This window comes from Protopterus annectens, chromosome 7.part0 (assembly GCF_019279795.1).
Source record: "Protopterus annectens isolate FY-2018-M chromosome 7.part0, PAN1.0, whole genome shotgun sequence".
NCBI lineage: Eukaryota > Metazoa > Chordata > Ceratodontiformes > Protopteridae > Protopterus > Protopterus annectens.
The window spans coordinates 658,458,946-658,480,737 of NC_056739.1; the positions used below are offsets into that span (position 1 = coordinate 658,458,946).

Consider the following 21,792-nt stretch of genomic DNA (forward strand, 5'->3'; position numbering starts at 1 on the left):
TGCGTGTATGTGTGTTTGTGTGTGTGTGTGTGTGTGTGTGTGTGTGTGTGTGTGTGTGTGTGTGTGTGTGTGTGTGTGTGTGTGTGTGTCTGTGTGTGTGTGTGAAAGAGAGAGCGAGCCAGAGAGATAGAGGGAGATGAAGTCTGAGGGAGAGATGCCGTTGTCAGATGAACATTTCTCTTTGCCTACATTGCAGTTACACGCATAAATATACTTCACACTTTTTAAAAATGTTCAGTTGTCTTTTAAAGGCATTAACTACAGTGAAATGCTATAACAAACATATAGGGAAAGCACTGTGCCTTAGCTGGACCTATTTTACACACAACTACTTTTTGTATCAGTGAAAGGTGGTAAAGGAATGTGCATATGCTGTAAGTGGTCAGGAAGTGCATACAAGGAGCTTGTCTTACTTGAACCACTTCTGCATTGGGCATCACAGCATTTCTTTGGCAGGTTCCAATCCTAAACTTTGCCGTTTTGTATATTTTCCAATAAATCAAAAACAAAACACACAGAGGGGCAAATACAAAGCACCAAATGTTGAGAATATAGTGTAGGAAGGATTCTGGCTCACTTGGCAATTTTCTTCATCTGCTGTGTACGTTTCTCGCCAGCCAAACAGTGAGGACAGTGAAATCACTGCAGAAAGAGTCCACATGTGTCCTATCATTATGTTGGAAATATGTTTCTGAGTCTTCAGAGTGTATTCTAAGTGCGTTGTGATGGACAAGTAACTGTCCAGGGCAATAGCAGTCACATTCCAAATGCTTGCTGTGCAACACAGAACATCAAAAGAAATCCAGATGTGGCAAAGAAGTCTTCCAAGTCTCCATCTCCTTGCAGAGAGCTCCTTTACTAGGCTGAGGGGCATCACCAAAGCTCCTACCATCACATCTGAGGCAGCCATGGAGGCCACCAGATTGTGGGGAATCCTGTAGAATGTTTTTACCCAGAGAATCATGACAAGCAACAGTAAATTCCAGACAAAAGTGGCAATGATCAAAATGACCAGTAAGCTTAAAATGAGGATGCTAAACACTTAGAAAGAGTTATTTTTCAGAAAGTTACACTTGGAGGTACTATTGGCTGTTAAAGAAATGTTAAAGTCCATAGCTTACTAACTGTGGGGTATTTATTTACTACAGTCTAGCTAAAATCACCATTAACTGATTGAAATCAGTTAAGAGACTAGTAAAACTTTGTCATAGTGCAAAGATTCCTTCAGCAGTCCCTTTCCCCAACTGCCATTGTTATTTGGTGCTGTAGATCTATCCGATCTAAATTCAAGTTGAAATATCTTTGCTAATACCCAGCAAGCCAGCAAATTGTAGCTAATGTACCTTGCATAGACCATGCAAACTGGAAAACTGTCCACTTTCAGAATCAAATAACGGCCCGACCAACTATATAAGCACAAAACAAAAAACAAAGCTGAGAACAAAATGGGCACCACAGAAGTTTAATAAAAGTAATAAAACTGACAAACACAATAAGATTAAGCCCTTTTCATCTAGTTGGTAACTAGACTTCTTCAGATAACAGTGTATGAGTCAAGCTTTACATAAATACTCTCTCCCCACCCTGTTTCTTAATTGACTAATTAATTCCAAAAAGTTCATGAATCAAGAAACACAAGTAAACGCAATGCTACCTTCCTTTTCAACTTCCCCAGATTGTATACAGTACATACATTCGAGTACAAATCATGAACATAATGCCAAGATAAAGTAAAGACCAACATAAAAGCAATAGAAACAATAAGAAGGAGAGGAAATATATACATATATTTATATATATATATATATATATATATATATATATATATATATATATATATGTATATATATATATATATATATATATATATATATATATATATATATATATATATATATAAGTAATTACAAATACCTAATCCAATACATATTAAAAAGTATAAAAATATATAAAAATGCAGAATTAATTGCCCTAAAAATATGCTTAAATAACCAAAAAAGTATTAATCTTTTTGTAGTTTACATTCCGCCAGGGAATAATTTAGAAACTATGGAGATAATACTAAATTGGATAGCCGCAAATTACCCTCAGGAGACCATTGTACTAGGGGATGTTAACATTGACTGGGCCCAATGCTCCGCACAGACCAACCCCATGCCTATTAATCTACACGGCTTCTCCCAAAATATTGTCTCCCCTACAAGAATAGGAACTGCTCTCCAAAAAGAAAGTATAATTGATTGGATACTTACTAATAAAGAAGCACACAAATATACTACTGGGACCCTCCCGAATGATCTCAGTGACCACCACGTCACCTACGTAATAAGAAACAAATTGACCAGCATAAATCCCCCTTTATATAGACTTGTCAGAAATAAGAAAAAATTTGTACCATCACTATTCCTAACTGAACTTAGATCCTGTAACTGGTCCAAGCTAAAAACCCTGCCCCTTGAAGAGAGTGTGACATACTTTACTGACACATTCCTCAACATTCTTGACTCCCACGCACCTAACAGACGCATCCGTACCAAGACTCGGATAGCACCATGGCTAACTAGTGAAACCAAATCCAAAATCAAACTAAGAGATCAGGCCTGGAACAAATGGCGAACTACTAAGGCACCTCTAGATCGCATTAAATTCCAAGAACTTAGAAATTCAACAAAAAAAGACTCCACCCTAGATAAAAAGAACTACTTCTGTCACCTCCAAGAGAAACACCAGAACAATCCAAAGAAGTTTTGGGCAGGCTTAAACAACCTCCTCCACTCAGGGAAAGCGACTACTCCCACCCCAGAAACACTTATTGGAAAAAACCCAGAAGAGGTCGCTAATACTTTTAACTCCTTTTCACTGAGACCATTCAGGCCCTGGCTAAGCAACTTCCCCATCCTTCGTCGCGTGCACCTAAGGTTAATGATGAATCTCTAACCCTCTTTACTCTCCAGCCAGCTCCCACCTCCTATATTAGATCACTACTGAAGAAACTTAAACCAACCACCCTGTCGGCCGACCGACTCCCAGCTGAATACCTACAAATAGCAGCAGATGTCATAGCATATCCCATCTCAATTCTAATTAACCGAACTATAACTGAGGCCACTATCCCCTCCATTTGGAAAGTAGCCCATGTCATCCCACTTCATAAGGGTGGCACCTCTAATGACCCATCAAACTATAGACCTATAGCAATACTGTCGCCAATAGCCAAAATCTTGGAAAGATGTGTTCATAAACAACTCCTTAGCCATCTCACCCTATATAATCTACTGTCCAAATCTCAGCATGGTTTCAGACCCCACCATAGTACAACCACCGCCCTACTCTCATTTACCGACTCAATCAATAAAAACCGCAATAACAAAAAAATTTCCTCAGCCCTCTTTCTTGACTTGTCAAAAGCCTTTGACATGGTCAACCACCAACTACTGCTTCACACTCTTGAAACCTTATACCTTGATTACCCGGCTCTTAACTGGTTCAAAGCTTACCTCTCTGGAGGACAACAGGCAGTTCGATGGGAAAATAAGATCTCTCAACTATTGCCAAATACCATAGGGGTCCCCCAAGGCTCCATACTTGGTCCTCTTCTCTTCTCTGTATTCATTAATGACCTTTACTCAGTCATCCCTAAGGCCACCTGCATCCAGTATGCAGATGATTCCACATTGATTTGCTCGGATATCTCCCTCCCTGACCTACAAGTAACAACCCAAAACTGTTTTACCATAGTTGAAAAGTGGCTCTCAGAACAGAAACTCATTCTAAATCCAAAAAAAACCAAGTTACTAGTATTTTTTCCCACCTCAGTTAGTCCATCAGTCCAACTTACAGCCCAATCCAATAATTGTCCATTCTTCGTGCAATCTATTAATGGTACCATGATTGAGCCTGTTACCAACACTAAACTATTAGGAGTCACTATTGATAGTAGGCTTAGATTTGATATGCATATCAGTCAAACCATAAAGACTGTAAATAAGAAACTTGGTTCCTTGTATAGAATTACAAACTTCCTAACCAGTACTGCCAAGCTAACCAGCTTCCTTACGCATTTACTTTCCACATTACTGTATGCCTCTCCTGTGCTTTCATTCCTTAACAAAAGTGAGATCAATAAACTCTCTGCTGCCTATAATCACATCGCCAGATTTGTAGTAGGAGGTCCTTACAGAACTCATCACTGCATTAACCTAAGGAAACTTGATTGGCTAGAATTACCCAATCTTCTCAAACTAAACCAACTCACAGAAGCGTTTAAAATTATTAAGCAACCGGATAAAACCCTCCTTGCAAAATCTTCTGACTCCATACTCTAATCTTAGCTGTCTTCGCTCCTCACATAGAGTCCTGGTCCAAACCATCAAATCCAACAACTCTGCCGGAGAAGCCCTCTTTGCCAACTCTATAGGTAAAGTCTGGAATTCCCTCCCCAATAACTTAAGACTTACTACATCCCAATATCTATTCAAAAATAATCTTAAACAATTTTTTAAAGAACATTGGCTGTGCCCATGTAACAACCCAGACTAGTTCTCTCTTACACCCAACTAGTAGTATTCTCCACCTGTTTGACTAGGTGTTTTTTTCGTCCCCTTAGTCTAAATAATTTGTAAGCTCACACCCACTAATTCCACCACCACTGGTACTTATGAAGTCAAGCTCCCCATTGCCTGACTTGACTCTATAAGTAATGGGATATCAACCTAGAATATCAACTACAATGTATCTAAAACAATTGTGAAGTATTTTTGTGTATCTCTAATTCTGTTTATGTGTATCTCGAATTTTATTTACTTGCATTAGGTAGTGTACTTTATCTGCATATAAATGAAAGTGTAACTTTTTCCTCTGTGGAGCTTTTCTCCCCGGGCCTCCGCTGAAAATGGACATGTATCCAGTCGGACCATCCCGGTCAACAAATGTAAAATAAATAAAAATAAAATATCTATATCTATATTCATATGATTTTATGGGTTTTCAAAAGTTTCTCGAAATTTCCAAGAAATTGATTGTCTCAAGGCCTGGATTTACTAACTTCACAGAAAAATGAGATCTAAAAAAACCTAAACTACCTCAATAAATGGGGTCCAACCCCAAAAAATATAATAGTCATGCTACCTGTGTATACTTAACGGTGATGTCTAATAATAGGGCAGCTATGTACTAAACCCGACTCTATTATTATCTAGTTAAGTTCTTGAGTCTTAAAAGACACTGTATGGAACACATTTCATTGAGGCTTGGAAAATAACAGGCATTCACTGGATTTGCCACATTAATTCCAGCCTCTCCAATAGTAAGGACCTTGGCCCACCCCTTAAATCTTTTATAATATAGTCAATGAGCCTAAATTTAAATGTATTGGCAGGATTTAGCTTGATGTGGTTAGCCAATGCATTTTCAATTTTCTCCTTCTTAATGTTGTATACATGCTCATATACCCACTCCCTCAATTTACAGTCGGTCTTCCCGACATAGAAGGCGGTACATGATTGGCATTGGGCTAAATAAACCACAAAGGTAGAGTTACAATTGAACCTTCCAGATGCTGTAGTGTAAAGTCTGTCCCTGATGTTAAATTTATGGCCAATATCCATATATTTACAATAATCGCATGACTCACACCTTGTTATGCTAGGGTGTTGGACCAAACTTGTATTATGAGTTTCAAGCAGGTATTTCAAATTATTCCCTGTCCTAAAAGTAAAAGAAGGAGTAAACCCTATTTACCATTAGCTGATTGAACTCAGTTAAGAGACTAGTAAAACTTTGTCATAGTGCAAAGATTCCTTCAGCAGCACCTTTCCCCAACAGCCATTGTTATTTGGTGCTGTAGATCTATCCGATCTAAATTCAAGTTGAAGTATCTTTGCTAATACCCAGCAAGCCAACAAATTGTAGCTAATGTACCTTGCATAGACGATGCAAATTGGAAAACTGTCCACTTTCGGAATCCTCTGATTGTTCGGTAAGCCTTATGTGCTGGATGACTGTGAAAATCTTCCCCAGATTTGCCATTTAAAGCTTTTGTAAGAGAAGAACACTATGACAGCTGTTTTATCCCATTTATAGATATGTAATGTTAGTCAAGTGGGCAACAGTTTGTAGAAAAACGCCTCTGCAGACACTACCTTTATAGTGATACAGGCACATGGAGCTCTCGTCTACCTCGAGCTGTTACTAATTCCAGATTAGGTGTTTAGAGCAAGTTATCCCTGAGAACTAGTTGCAACTGGTGCAGGACTGATACTGTAAAACATTCCAGTTTAATTCTCGAATGTAACTAATATTTAAAATAACAGAAAATATTTCAGCAAACTGCTTTTGACTTTTTTTTGGGGTGGTTCTACAGTGGTTGTGTGCCTTAGTCGCTTCCGTTTGGTTATTAGTTTACTAAAAGGACTGGTCAGGTTGGAATCCCTTATTAGAGGGAATACATTTTTTGGACAAGTTCAAAATCCCAGTGAATACAGACATGGGAAAATGTGTACATGTTAGCAACTGGTCAGGGCAACATCTCTCTATTTTTGTAACTACACCATTATATATACTTATTCAATGGCTAAGTATACCTCTCAGCTTCGGCAACATATTCTAGTTTCTAGTTACAGCTTTATCTTGAAAAATAAAGAGAACGCAGCAACAAGCAGTCCAGGGGCTTAATCAGCTGCTTTCACCTTACCATACTACTACAGGTGTAAGTGGAGGCTTGAAATGGAATAATCCAATTGGCTGCACCCACTTGCAATGTGTGGAGAATTGCCTTACTGTAGTTACTTTTATTTACAGCCGATTTTCTACGAAAAATCAAATATAAACATCAGGCAACTCCACACTGAAAAGTAAGTTGAGAATGTACCTGAAAAAGTTCAGGTGCTTTTTCAACTTATTTTTTAACAGTTGAGCTACGATATAGCTGTAAAGTTAGATGCGCTTGTGTAAGGGACTCGGGTGTAATAGCATACAATTACTACCGTCTCACAGCTTGCTCAGATGTAAGCACAGAGGCACTGTGAGATAGTACTCAGGGTTAATGAGTTAAGAAATCATTCACACCCAGTCAATCAAGATGTAAGCATCAGCAGAGGAGGAATAATGCTTTTTATTACTGAAGGGATGCATGCTATAACTCGGGTCTTGGTCAGAGAAATGTTGCCTGGCTCTCTTATGGATGTCTCCAAACAGAAATGGTAGCAGGTTCTCTCATGGATGTCTGATAACAGAAATGGTAGCAGGTTCTCTCATGGATATAGCAAGCTATCTCATAGATTTCTGGTAATTGAAACAGTAGCAGGTTGTCCCATGGATGTCTGCTAATAAAAATGGCAGTAGGCTGGCTCATGGATGTATGGTAACAGAAACTGTACCAGGCTCTCTTGTGGACTAGTAACAGAAACAGTAGCATGCTCTGTCATGGTTGTCTGGTAAGGGAAATGGTAGCAGGCTGTCTAATGGATGGATGCCTGGTAAAAGAAGTGGTAGATGATCTCTCATGTATGTCTGATAAGTGAAATGGTAGCCATGTCTTTCATGGATGTTTGGTAACAAAAACTGCAGCAGGTTCTCTCATAGATGTTTCACAGCAGAAAATGTATAAGACACTCTCATACATGCCTGCTAGAAACTGTAGCAGGTTCTCTCATGGACATCTGACATCTGGTAACAGAAACAGTAGCAGGCCATCTCATGGATGTCTGGTAAGAGAAATGGTAGCAGGCTCCCTCGTGGATGTGTCATAACAAAACCTATATCAGGCTCTCAGATGGATGTCTGATAATAGAAACTAGAAGACTCTCTCGTGGATGTTTGGTAATAATAACAGTAGCAGGCTTTTCATATATGTCTGGAACCAGAAACATTCGCAGGCTGTCTCATGGATGTCTGCTAGCAGAAATGGTAGCTGGCTCTCACCTGAATTTTTGGTAATGGATACAGTAGCAAGCTCTCTGATAGTTGTCTGCTTACAGAAATGGTACCTGGCTGTCACCTGGATTTTTGATAACAGACAATGTAGCAGGCTCTCTGATGGTTGCCTGTCTGCTTACAGAAATGGTAGCTGCTCTCTCATGGATTTTTGGTGACAGACACAGTAGCAGGCTCTCTCATGGATTTGTCATGGATGTCTGGTAATGCAAAAGGTAGCAGTCTGTCACTTGGATGTCTGGTAAGAGAAAGAATAATAGGCTCTCTGACAGATCTGTGGTAACAGAAATGGTACAAGGTTCTCTCATTGATGTCTGGTAAGAGAAATGGTAGCACATTCCCTCATGGATGTTTGGCAACAGAAACTGCAGCAGGCTGTCGCAAGCATGTCTAGTAATAGAAACAGTTGCAGGGTCTCTCATGGTTGCCTGGTAACAGAAATTGCAGGTGGCTCTTTTGTGGATTTTTCATTATAGACATGGTAGCAGGCTTTCACATGGATGTCTCTTAAGAGAAATGGTAACATGCTTTCTCCTAGAAGTCCGGTAAGAGAAATTATAGCAGGCTCTGTCATGGATGCCTGATAAAAGAAGCCATATCAGGCTCTTTCTTTGATGGCTCTTGAGAAAAGGTAGCAGGCTGTCTCACAGGGGCCTATATCACCACATTGAATGGTGATAAGTTAGAACGCCCTTTGTTCGAACTTAAAAGTCCGAAAACCCTAAACAGCAAACTCACGGAACAGCAATTTTTTTTCCCAGGGAAAAAAAATCGCTGCTCTGTAGAAAAAAAAATCACAACTTTAAAACAAACTAAAGTGGGGGGCTTCGCCCACCACACCCCCCTACTTAAATATACCAACTCTGAGATCGCACTACAGTAGAGGAAATAGCAAAGCCCTGAAGATGGCCCACCGATTATTTTCCCTGGGAAAAAAATCGATGTCCGGTAACTTCGCGGTTTAGGTTTTTCGGACTTTTCGGTTTGAACAAAGGGAGTTTGAACTTATCACCATTAGATGTGGTGATATAGACCCATCTCCCAGATGTCTGCTGATAAAAATGGTAGCAGGCTCCCCCATGGTTTTGTGGTAACAGAAACAGTAGCAGGGTCTCTCATGGATGTCTAGATGCCCAGGTCCTCTAAGGCTATTAGGTTTAAAAGACCTAGAAAAATATCAAAAAAAACAAACATTTTTCCATCCATCTAGAATCCATTTTCCCATATTTGCATATGGTGTCTAAGAGGTGGGGCACTTCAACAGTGACAGTTATGTTGAGCCGATCTTCACACCACCAGGTTTGCAACCCTGCTATGGTTGCTCTACCATACCACATACACAAAGCACCACTGAGTCAGAGGAAGAAGCTCTCTGTGCCTTAGTCGGAGTGAGGGGAGAATATTAGCTTGTATTTTCCTGTTCAGAAGATTTCATTTTCTAACACTATTTCAGAAATGGAATGATTGTTTAAATGGGAAGAATAAGGCATTTCAGAGACGCATAAAAGGTATTCTTAATCTGAATTAATCCTGATTCCCCAAACCCCTGACAATACCACCAGTTCTTTGAAGGATGCTTTTAGTTCTGATTGTCCTACCCCAGATCCTCAGCCTCCAGCACCTAGGAGGCAGACAGGTTATATGAAGTGCCTGAGTTTCATAAATAACTGTTCATAAATCCTCTAGCTGACCCTACTGTGATTTCCATAGACAAGGATAGTACCTCCAAGTGCTTGACCTCTTCTAATCCTTTCCCCATTGAAGAGCACAGCAGGGCATTCGACAGATGTGAAACAGAAGTATATGCTTCTTCAGCCTTTGCTTCAGAGCAATCAGCTGCCACACCCATATGGCCAAATACTTCCTTTATATTTTTTCATACAAATTGTTTCTAAACTGCCTGCTAAAGACTGAACTTTACTGTCAAACCTGGTTTCTTCTACTTCATGGGTCACAAAACTTTTATTAAAGTATTTCTTTGATGCAGTAGGTGCTTTATCTTGGGCAACTGCCACAGGAACTGCAATGCAGGTTACAGCATTTCCCAGAAGATGCAAAATCCTAGATTTTGAATATTCCCTTGGAAAAATATTTCCCTTTTTTGTTCCTTAGCTGAGATTCTTAAAGTTTAAAAGAAAGGGGTAAGTTAATGCAGGGAGTAAAGTAGCTGTTTATGTCACCAGTCTCTAAATACAACAGCTTGGTGCCATAGCAGAGAACAGGACTCCTTCCAGGCAGGGGTTCCAGTGGTTTTCCAGTACCTATGTGAATTGCTCAAATCTGGCCTGTGTTACACTTTATCAAGGTACATCTTTTAGTCATTTCTGGTCATCTGCCAATAAATCCCTCCTTTTTTCTCTGCTCCAAGTCAAGCAATTCTTTAAAGGGATTTTACATATTAGACCACCTACAAAACGCATGACTCCATCTTGGGATCTTAATTTTGTTTTGGTGAAGCTAACCTTAACATGATGTAAACCTGAAGCTAGGTCTTCCCTAGAGTCCTGTCTATGGCCCTAGAGAACAGTTTGATTAGTGGTAAGGGTGACTGATGGCATGACAGGGAGAGAAGGCTGTTACCATCCTGGGTGGGGAGCAGCAGTCCTGCAGGTGTCCACTGTGACACTTCTTGGTGGAGGCTCGAGACATCACTCTGGGAGGCAAAGTCTAAGTGGGAAAGGGGGCATATCTGAGCCATTGTGGAGGAAGGGTTAAACACTGCAGGCCCCCATTTCATTGCCACCCCCCAGATGTTCCACTGGGACTGTGGGATTGAGTAATGGGGTAGGCCATGAAAAAACAAAACAACAGATGTAGTCAGCCAGACTCCCAGAACATCCTTAAGTTCTGTACTGGCCTCAGCCCTATTGGAAGAGATTTTTGGGTAGTCAGTGTCTGGCAGACTCAGAGATAGAGGTGGGGAACTAGACAGAGTGCCAAACGACTGAAGCAGTGGATAGATAAAAAGAGGCCAAATAAGTTCCTTATTTGTATACCATTTTGCTTATTGCTCTGACTTTGGCTAGATGAATATCTGAGTCAGAAGCCCTCATGCATACCTTTTAACTCTTAGCACAATATCTGGACAAAGCCAAAAATAATGCTGGTGACAAAGAACAAAATATATGGATCATTTTTAAATATTGCTCTTATAAACTTAAAAATTTGATAGAATAAGACATTTTGCATTATCATACTTTTTCCAAAGGGAATAAAGTCTTAATCTTAAATGTCTGTCATTATTTAGTAACTTCATTCCTCAATGATTTACCAGAAGCCCACGAATCATATGAGGAACAGTGAGTAACACACAGATTTACATTTCATTAGATTAGCCTATCAATGATGCTAGAATGTGAAATGGTGTCAAAAGCCTTGGCAAAGTCCAAGTATACAGTGTGAACCTATTAGCCTGGGTCTAATGCCTCAGTAACCCATTCAAAGAAGTGACCGAGTTTAGAAGGAGAGGTCTGCTGTTAACAATTCCAAACTGCATTGGATCCATGGTTTAAATGTTATAACCTTGTTAATTGTTCTATAATGTTCTATAATGATGTACTACATTGCCTTACAGATATGACTAGTGAGGCTTATTGTCCATAGTTGCCTAGATTAGAGGATCCACCTTTGTGGAGTGGGATGAATACATCAATTCTCTTCCATACCTTTGGCACAAATTCTGTGGAAAGACTGGCATTGAATATGTGTCATAAAGAGTCTGCCAAACAATGTTTGATGCTAAAAAGAAGACAGCCTGGTTCATTATCAGTATTTAATGAGCTTGTCTTCTTAGCTTGGAGACATCGCTTAGGACTTGCTTGGATGAAATGTGAGCGGTGCAGATATGCTAATATCCTGTGGAAAATTAAGGAAAAATGGGAAAGTAAAGTAGGAGTGAATATGTCCATTAGTCCTCAGTGGATGAGTATTGATGCTGTTTTCTATTAACTTAGTGCATTACTTTTAAGGTTCCTGACATAGCTAAAGAAGGCCTTGCAGATATCCTTGGCATGGGTGGCATGCCATACTTGCTTCTGGAAGATTTAATTTTGTTTCTAAGTTCTTTGTTAATCTTTTTATTTTTTTCTCACCGATAAGGAGTTAAGCTTCATTTTACAGGCTATTGGTTTCTCCCTCTTATTGTATAGTTAATACTGGGGTTATACCAAATGGGTTTGTTCTTGAATTTGGAACTGTACTTGTTTTATGGTTGACAGAGACCTCAAAACAAACTTGGAAATGGGCATAGAATATTTCAATGAGTACAGCAGCATGTGATTCTGGGGTCATCATAGTGAAGAGGAGGTTAGAATTAGTGACTAGCATCTCTAACCCATCAGACATCACTATTACGGTAAGTTTACTTACACAACTGTATACGTTTTAATGCAAGTGTTTCATATTGTTTTAACTAGTTTTAGTTATCTTTGCTATCCTTGACTTTTTGATTATTTTCATGTTGAAGAGAAACAGACTAAAACAGTACTGGTAATTCTGAAAAAGATAGGTAGATAGGTGTTTATTTTTTATCATCTTGTTGTGCTATTTTAGTGGTGTCTGATGCATTAAGTATGGTGCACACTAATAATCTGAAAAACACGAAATGCAGGATTCAGACGAGTATGGAGATTTTTTTTATTCCATGCCATCATTTGTTAATAATTAGGCTTTTCTGGAAGAAATAGATTTTAAAGTGTCTTAAGTCAGCAGCAAATCAACAGCAAGCAAGTAAATAAAGCTATCTGCCATGCTGCCTGTTGCATAGTAACCATCAACAGATTTGGCACTAAACTTTCTTTCTGGCTTTGCAAGGAGATGCATCTGGTTGTGCCCTTAAGTGCTAACATCAATAATAAATTATGTTAAGAATATGTAGCATAATGTTTGCATTCTGTCAGAATTTGTATCAGTTGGTATCTGAGAACAAAAGCTATGAATCATAGGGTAAACTTCTGATATGAAGTCTGTATTAGAAATGCTTCAAAATATTTTCTAGAATTTCATCTTTAATACTCTTATGAAAATAAAATAAAAACCTATATAATGGTTATAACTACATATTTCTTTAAGTAAGAAAAGTGTCGCATTGCACTTGAAATTTATCAGCAATTGTAATTAAACGCCTAAAATTAAAACATACAACTTTCACTGGGATATATGAAGTCGGGTTTAAGAACATATGACTTTAAATCTAAGCAATATGGCACAATTTAGTAATAGCTGAGCAAAAACTTGCAGGCATGCATTTTACTGTATAACATACAGCCAGTAAGAGCAGTTAGACATAGATATACATATACAACTCACATCTACTAACAGCAGTTAGACATAGACACAGCACACTTCTATGGCTGTAGGTATGAGTTGTATGTGTATATCTAACAATATTACACATTTGCGGCATGCACACAAATATGATTCAGTCAAGTCAACACCTGATAATACAAAGCAAGCCATCAATGGTAATTACTTCCAAATCATTCTGAAAATGCTGTACCATTTTTGAAAATAAAATTTCAAGTACAGTTGAATTTTTTGTAACTCTAGTCCATAAAGACTAATTTCTTACATACATCTTATTTTCATAGTTAATCACATCTCTACTTCCTGTAAAGTGTTTTGGTCACGAATCACCATATAATGTCTGCAGCACTGCTGAAGTTGCAGGTGCATGATATTTGTAAAATGGTTTCCTTTAAGAAAATGAGGCTGATATGACTTTCATTTCACTGTTACTTTCATAGTAACAGCGCTCTCTATTTTTAATGCATTTATGAGGCTATAAATCAAGCTGAAACAAGTAAAAATTACTTTTTCAGGCTCTTTCGCATCACTGAGCTTTGTGAGTAAATATTAAAATCAATCTTAATATAATTTGCAGCATAAAGTGCTGTCAGGCGATGCATTCCCTCTTCTCTTCAGACCAGCATTTCTTACACAATGATCAACATCTTTACAGTTACCGTTTAGATGGCTAAGGCTTTATTCTATTTAATTAGCAAGAACAATAAAGTGCTTTGCTGGAATTTGTGCTGTTCTGTTGAGCTCTTTGTTTAAAATATGTATGTTTACTTCAATATATAAATATAAGGATAGAGCTAAATATTATTCTGTAATAAAACAATGTATTTAAAGAAAAGTTACTGCTTCGGTGAATGATTATATTTTCTTTTCAAATGCTGGCAATATATGGCATTTAGCATGTATGTGTCTGCATATGCTTAAATGTGTGCAAGAAAGAGAGAACCTGGTGAACATTAAGTGAGAAAAAAACAGATGGGGGGGTCCCTGTAAGAAGTTAATGCATGATCTATTGAGAGCAAACTGAATGCCTTAAACTTGTGAAACTGCATCTATTAAACTACAGCTGACACCACCAAAGAGTTCTCTTCAGAGAGGCAGGCCTTCCTGCAACCAGCTATGAGTCCAAAACACTTCCAGACTGCCCTTTTCTGCATATACCTTTTGCAAAACAGTGGGGAAAAATGAAATTATTTTTTATGCTTACCTGGAAAGTCCAGCTGAGCATAAGGTCCTTTTTCAGTGAAGGCGAAAAGTTCTACACACATAAAGTTAAATAATGAACTGCATAATCACAATGTATACATTTTACGTAAATACTAAAGACATTATATGTATATAATATTAATAAATAATGCAGTATACATTTGTGCATAATAGTAAAAGACTTTCAGCATTTCCCGGTTAGGGGTCACCACAGCAGAACTCTGGTCTGCTCATGATTGGCAGTGGATTTTTACAGTGCCGAGTTGCCAGCCCAACGCCCAACCTTCAACAAAGGCACACCCATTCACGCTTGCACCTACCTGCATGTCTTTAACATCACTCGACCATGGGGAGGACATGCAGATTCCACACAGAAGGTGCTCCAGCCAAGAATCAAACAGGAGAACTTCTTGCTGTGAGGCGACAACGTTAACCGCTGCACCACCGCGGCTTACATTTATGCATAATAGTAAGAAATGGTAATACAAAAGGCTCCTGAATACACTTAATAAATATCAAGAATACTGCACTGAAGTGTTTAAACAATGCTACAGTTTCAGCTCTGAGCTTGTTCAACATAATTTTAAATATAGCACTTGTTACTTTGACAGTGCTAGTTGGTAATCTTATCCTAGAGTGTAACAACAGCATAGCTAAGAGTTAAGGAGGTGAGTCTAACTGGCGGTGGGATGGATTTCTTGGCCTTGGAGACATGGTTGCAATACAGGGCATCTCCAGCCATCTTGTTTTACTTTTAAACCATGTGGAGATATTTATCACTAGAGTGGATTTGCCAATTTTATGTGTATTTTTATAGCAAAGAACATAGGTCAGATCACATGTCAAGCTGATGCACTATATTGTATATTCTGCTTGTTGCTGAGTGAGGTAGTGGGGTGTCTCTAGCCAGATGAAGTATTTAAGGACAATGCAGTGATGACTAGACTAAGCTTTATCCAGTGCAGACTTTGCTATTGTATTGCAGCAGTGCTCATCCTGCTGTTCTGTGACGCCTGGAGGTTGGCTAACACTGGTGAGGCATATATGTGTGAGGGAAGAAGATAGGAGACCAGGGTTGTCGTGATACTTTTACTGAGGTAGTGTTTAACTCTATAAGACATCCAGCTTTTGGTGTGTTTTTTGACAGCTTGTTGAATATCTAAGTCAAATTTCATGTTATTGTTAATTGTGACACACAGTACTTCAGTGCTAGAGACTAGTTCAATTATTCTTTGGTTGGAGGAGGTGATTTTGGCATTTGTTTTGCAATCAGTATTAGAACTGGGAGTTAAAAGGAGTAGTTTTGTCTTCTCTGTATTTAGGATGAGGTCTGATCTGCCCAGCCAAGTTTCAGTGGGGGTGAAGGAGTACTGGGTGAGTGTTTGAAGCTGAGTAGGATTTTGTGATGATAATATGAGTAGAATCATCAACATACTGGATTAGGTCAACGTGTTAAGCACCTATATGCAAATTGTTAATAAATGCGTTGAACAAGGGAGGGTCCAAGTACTGATCCCTGTTGGTACACAAACAGATAATGATATAAAGGTGGAGTAGCACTGACTACCATTTAACAGCATGGAATCGAGAGAGAATAAGACGGGATAGGCCTAATGATGCTAGTGGAAACAGTATTTTGTCATGGGATACTGCATCAAAGGCATTTAATAAGCAGAAAAATAATGCAGATACAGTATTGCTTATGCTACATTTTTTGATTGATGCTTTTTATGAAGTTAAATAATGCAGTATTGATTCAGTGGTCTGGTCTGAAACCATGCTGCATAGAAAAGAACAGATTATTGTCAAAGATATGTTTAAGCAGCTGAGTGCAGATGCATTTCTGCAAATTGTAGAGAAGGTGGAAAGCATGGCTATGTACCTGTAGTTGGAGAGCTCAGTGATGTTGCCTGCTTTATGAACAGGCAGCATAAAAGATTTCTCCCTGAGAGAGTGGACATATTCTTGTATACATCTTTTTATGAGAATACAGACAAGATAGGCTATGACTTCAACAGCAATTTTGCAAAAATTTCCATTAGCTAAGTTGGTGGGTTTAATTTTGAGGAGGTAGTACTTAATGGAATGGGGGGAGATAGCAATGGAAGAAGACATTGGAATTACTGATAGCCTGAAAAATATCCTGCAAGGCTGAAAAAATGACCTGCATTACTGCTATCTCACAGTAATGTGAATAAATGCAAAACTTTTTTGGACAACACTTAATGCAGGGATTTGGAACAGGGAAAGCTGCATTACACAATATATAGTTTGTCGTGTAGTGCATCTCCTGAAAGTTGTAAACAGAAAAGTATAACAACTCCTAATGTGAACCAGAAAATCTAATCTTCAAATTTTCTGTTACATCTTGCCAGTCTAACATCCATTTGCACGCAACTTGAATATCAAAGTCTAGCACTTGCTCAAAGCCTCTCGTAGCATTTAATGGAGCATTTTTACTGCTACCAGCACTAAACAACTTCAGCACTTTTAAATTAACACCCATCCAGGTATGTCTAAAGGTCAGTTCCCTGTGCTTACTCCTGGTAACCTGGTGAACCTGGGCATCCTGAGGCAATGTAGCAACTGCCTCATATACACAGACAGCCCTCTACTCCTACCTCCAAAGACCTAGACTTGTGAGAGATGCACCTACATATCCAAGCTGGAAGCAAAGCACTTTCATGCCATGACTGGACTTGCCAGCCAAGAGGAGAAGGTCAACACCTGTACAACACCACATGAAACAGATAATCCTCCAAAACATACACCACCACAATCCTCACATAGAAACACAAAACACCCACCCACCTTTGCAGAGGCTCTCATTAAAAATCTACCCAAACATCAGAGATGTCCAAGGCAGACACACAAGCAACCACCACACCATGGTACAAATAGCGCAACACATAGTTCACATGAATAGTGTGCCACCCAAAAAAAAGCCCCTAATGCAACACAGTATACCCAATGCACTAGTTATAAGTGATTCAATAGTAAGGCACACTGATGTCCCACTCACCAGGTTGAACAAGGAGAAAGTTATAGTTAGCTGCCTGTCAGGCACCAGGATCTGCCACATAACGCATGCCCTCAGGTCACTCCACAGCAGGTACAAATATGAGTTGGTCATTGTCCATGTTGATGTGAATGACCTGAGATGTACCTCTCTGGACTACATGAAAAAAGACATGGAGGAGCTCTCAGACCATGTAGCTCACACAGGTATGACCCTAGCCCTGAGTAGCATTCTGCTATCACCCAGAATGATATGACTATACAAGCAGAAAATGATTGACTTCAACAATTAGCTAAATTTTTGGTGTCATTCTAAGGGGATCCAGTATCTGTCTGCCTGGGATGACATGATCGACAGACCTTGATGCTTTACCAGAGATGGCCTGCATCTGTCACCCCTAGGATTCTGAATACTGGCAAAGGTGCTTGCCACCCCTATAGTGCCTTTATTAGGCAATGTCCTGGTGTCAAAAGTACCACCTTAACTGCTACAACCAAATGTAATCTGAGGGTTATTCTACTGAATTCTAGAAATTTGAATCTCAAAATGCACTCACTCGAAACCCTCCTTAAAATGGAGAACATCAATGTCTGTGCAGTAACTGAAACCTGGTTTAAGGCTCCAGAGAGCACCCCCACACTACCAGGCCATAATTCATACCACACCTTTAAGCTCCAAAACATGGACCAAAGCACTAAAGGTGGCGGTGTCTCCATATTCATAAAGGATATACATACCACCAGACTAGTAGCACAACACAACACTTTGGAGATACTCCAGGTACAACTAACACTGGGCAAGACAGCAATCCAGGTGGTTGCCTGGTGTAGGTCCACCACCATGTCCCAAGACTCCTACTCTACATTCCTAAACATCCTGGAAAATACCAAAGTGCAACCCAACACCCTAATACTGGGGGACTTTAATTACCCCTACATAAACTGTAAAAATTACACAAGTACTAACTCACTTGCTCAACTTTTCCTGGAATTCATGAATTCCAATGCCCTGGACCAACTTGTTCTTACCCCTACTAGGGGTAACAACATCCTCCATCTGGTCATAACCAACATGAGCAACTGCTGCTCTACACCTGAAATTAACTCCTCCCTGGTCAGATCTGACCACAAGCTAATCACCATGGATATCCACATCCTCCCCTCTCCCACTGTAACAAAACCACTGTAAAAAAACTTCTCCAAAGCAAACTTTGGGCTCCTAAAAATGGAGGTGGCAAACTTTATGACACCCATCCAGTTGGAAAATAGCTGCTTGACTGCTGAATCACACACCGTTGCACTGTACAAGCACATTCACAAGTGCATGAATAGAGCCATCCCAAACAGAACCAAGACGCTTACCTCCTAAAAAAGGAAGCCAATCCGGTGGTTCCTTAGCATAAACAAACTCTACAACAGAAGGAAGAAATTGTTGCAGAAAAGGGTAAAGTCCCAAGACTGGAAAAAATCCCTAGATAGACTTAGCAAAAAATAAAGATACCTCATCAATCCTCTAAAGCTAGCTATGAGAACAAAATAGCAGCAAATACTAAAGAAACCACAAGGCATTGTATAGTTATGTCAACAATCTTCAGGGCAACACTCAGGTCTGCTCTGAGCTACAGCACAATGGCAACACATATACTGAGCCAGCTGACATTGCCAATATATTGGCTGATAGGTTCAGTGCAAACTTTACCCCCTTTCACCCCCCAAAGGGCCAATCACAATTCCTGAGGAGTATCAAGCTCCTAATATTACTGCTACTCAGGTTAAAACAGCACTGTCTAAAGCCAGGAACACAGCTTCCATGGGACCAGATAATATCCCTGGATGCAACCTACATCAGCTACAAAATTAACTGGGAGGGTATGCAAGGGTATGGAGCATATCATTGTGGACCTTATAAATAGGGATATAGGAAACCTCCAAACTCTGACCCTACTTATTTTGGATTTCTGAAGGGTAGATCATGACTGCTCAGTCTGATAGACTTCTTTGAGTCCATCACCAGAGCTGTGAATGAGGGCAAGGTGGTACACACACCCTATCTTGATCTTGGCAAGGCCTTTGATACCATTCCCCATTCAGGAATCCATGAAAGACTCACTAATCTGAGCATTAACACCTATGTCACAAGGTGGGGTGCTAACTGGCTCATGGATAGAACTCAGACTGTGAAGGTTGCAGACTCCAAATCGGACTACAGACCAGTCACGAGTGGTGTTCCACAGAGATCTGTTCTGGGTCCCCTTCTGTTCTGCATCTGCTTCTCAGAGGTTCAAGCCAACACAAAAAGACTCTGGCTGACTAAGTTTGCAGGTGATTGCAAACTGGGAGCCATTATAGAATCCCCAACTGATGTAGACACCCTACAAAGGGGCCTCTCTAACACCAATGACTGGTGCCTGAACCATGACCTTAAACTAAATGCCAAAAAATGCATCATTATTCCCTTTGGGAAAAACTCGGCGCCCATGGTGTTCAATGGTGTTCAACTTAACAAAGAAGGCGTAATAAGAGATCTGGGAACACAGGTAGATAGCAACCTCTCCTTTGACAACCACATCACCACTGTGGTTAGAAAATCCTTTTATGTGGCACATCTAATCACAAAGGATTTCTCATCTAGGAAGAAAGAGGTCATCATTTCTCTCTACTTGTCCCTCATTAGACCTGTTATAGAATACAATGCCACTTTAGGGATGTACCTCACTAGACACTTCCAACAGCTGGAAAGGTCACAAAAATACCTCACCAAGAGGATTCTAGGCCTTAAACACATGCCCTATACTGACAGACTAAAAAAACTCCAGCTATACTCAGTCTCATATCGTCTTCTTAGATGCAATCTCTGCTTAACCTACAAAGCCATGTCTGACCAAGAGCTGCTAGACATGCTACATCTAAAATCCCCAATCCCACCATGCCACACGCTCCAGGGACCTTAATCTTGTTACCACATTAAACAGAACATGCTGGATGGATATGTTCCTTACCCAGAGACTGCCCATGCTCTGGAACAGACTCCCCATCCACATCAAGCAGAGCTCCTCCCTGGCCCTCTTCAAAAGAAATCTTGATGAGTGGATGGGAAATAGAAAATTCACCCCAGGGATCACCTCAGCTGCCCTGCTAGATAGAGGCAATGGGAACTAATGTCTGTTGACATGATACTAGGTATTCTAATTGGCTAGGCTTACATAGGCCCCATGGCCAGTAGCCTGGTACACACCTATGAACCAAATCATCATCTGTTTAATAGCCTTCATAGGTTCATAGGTTCATAGGTTGGTACTAGGCTATCAGCCCTAGGTCCTATACAAGCCTAGCCATAAGAATTCCCTGGATATTTCTACCCACAAAATTTACTTCCCTGGACACCTGTCTAGCAGGGCGACAGACGTGATCCACAGGGTGAATTTTCTATCTCCCATCCAATTGTCAAGGTTCCTTTTTAAGAGGGTCAAGGAGGCACTCTGCTTGTCATGTATGGGCAGTCTATTCCAGAGTATGGAGAGTCTCTGGGTCAGGAACCTATCCCTCCAGCATGTTTTGTTCATTGTGATGACAAGGTTTAGATCCCTGGAGCGTGTGGCACTGAGGGATTGGGATTTCTTTAAGTGGAGCATGCCCAGCAGTCAGGGTTTGAAATGGCCTTGAGTTTTTTTAGATGGTCATCATAGGGCATCTGCTTTAGGCCTGTGATTCTTTTAGTGAGGTATTTCTGTGGCCTCTCCAGCTGTTGCAGATGGTTTGTGAGGTACATACTAAATGGGGCATTGTACTCTATAATGGGTCTAATGAGGGATGAGTACAGTGGGACAATGACCTCCTTTTTTCTGGATGAAAAACCCTTAGTGATGAGGTGTGCCACATTGAAGGATTTCCTGACTGTTGTGGCGATGTGGTTATTGAAGGTGAGACCACTGTCCACCTGTGTCCCCAAGTCTCTCATCACACTTTTGATGTTTAGTGTACTGCCACCTATGTGGTAATTCATGGGTACATGGTTTTTCCCAAAGGAGATAACTATACATTTCTTGGCATTAAGCTTGAGCCCATGGCTCTGGCACCAAGCATCTGTTTCTGTAAGGCCCTTTTGTAGAATATCCACATCATTTGGGTATTCAATAATGGCTCCCAGTTTGCAGTCATCTGCAAACTTTGTTAGCCAGAGTCCCTTAGTGTTGGCCTGTACTTCAGAGAAGTAGATGCCAAACAAGAACGGTCCCAGGACTGAACCCTGAGTTACTTCACTTGTCACTTGTCTGGAGCTGGATTTGGAGTCGGCTACTTTTAAAGTCTGGATTCTGTCAGTAAGCCAGTTGGCAG

The 21,792-nt window shown here is 40.0% G+C and overlaps 1 pseudogene; it reads right to left on the reverse strand.

Moving 5' to 3' along the window:
* Window positions 1-254: 254 nt before the first annotated feature.
* LOC122806075 lies at window positions 255-1,114 on the reverse strand (annotated as a pseudogene).
* Between the last annotated feature and the right edge of the window lie 20,678 nt (window positions 1,115-21,792).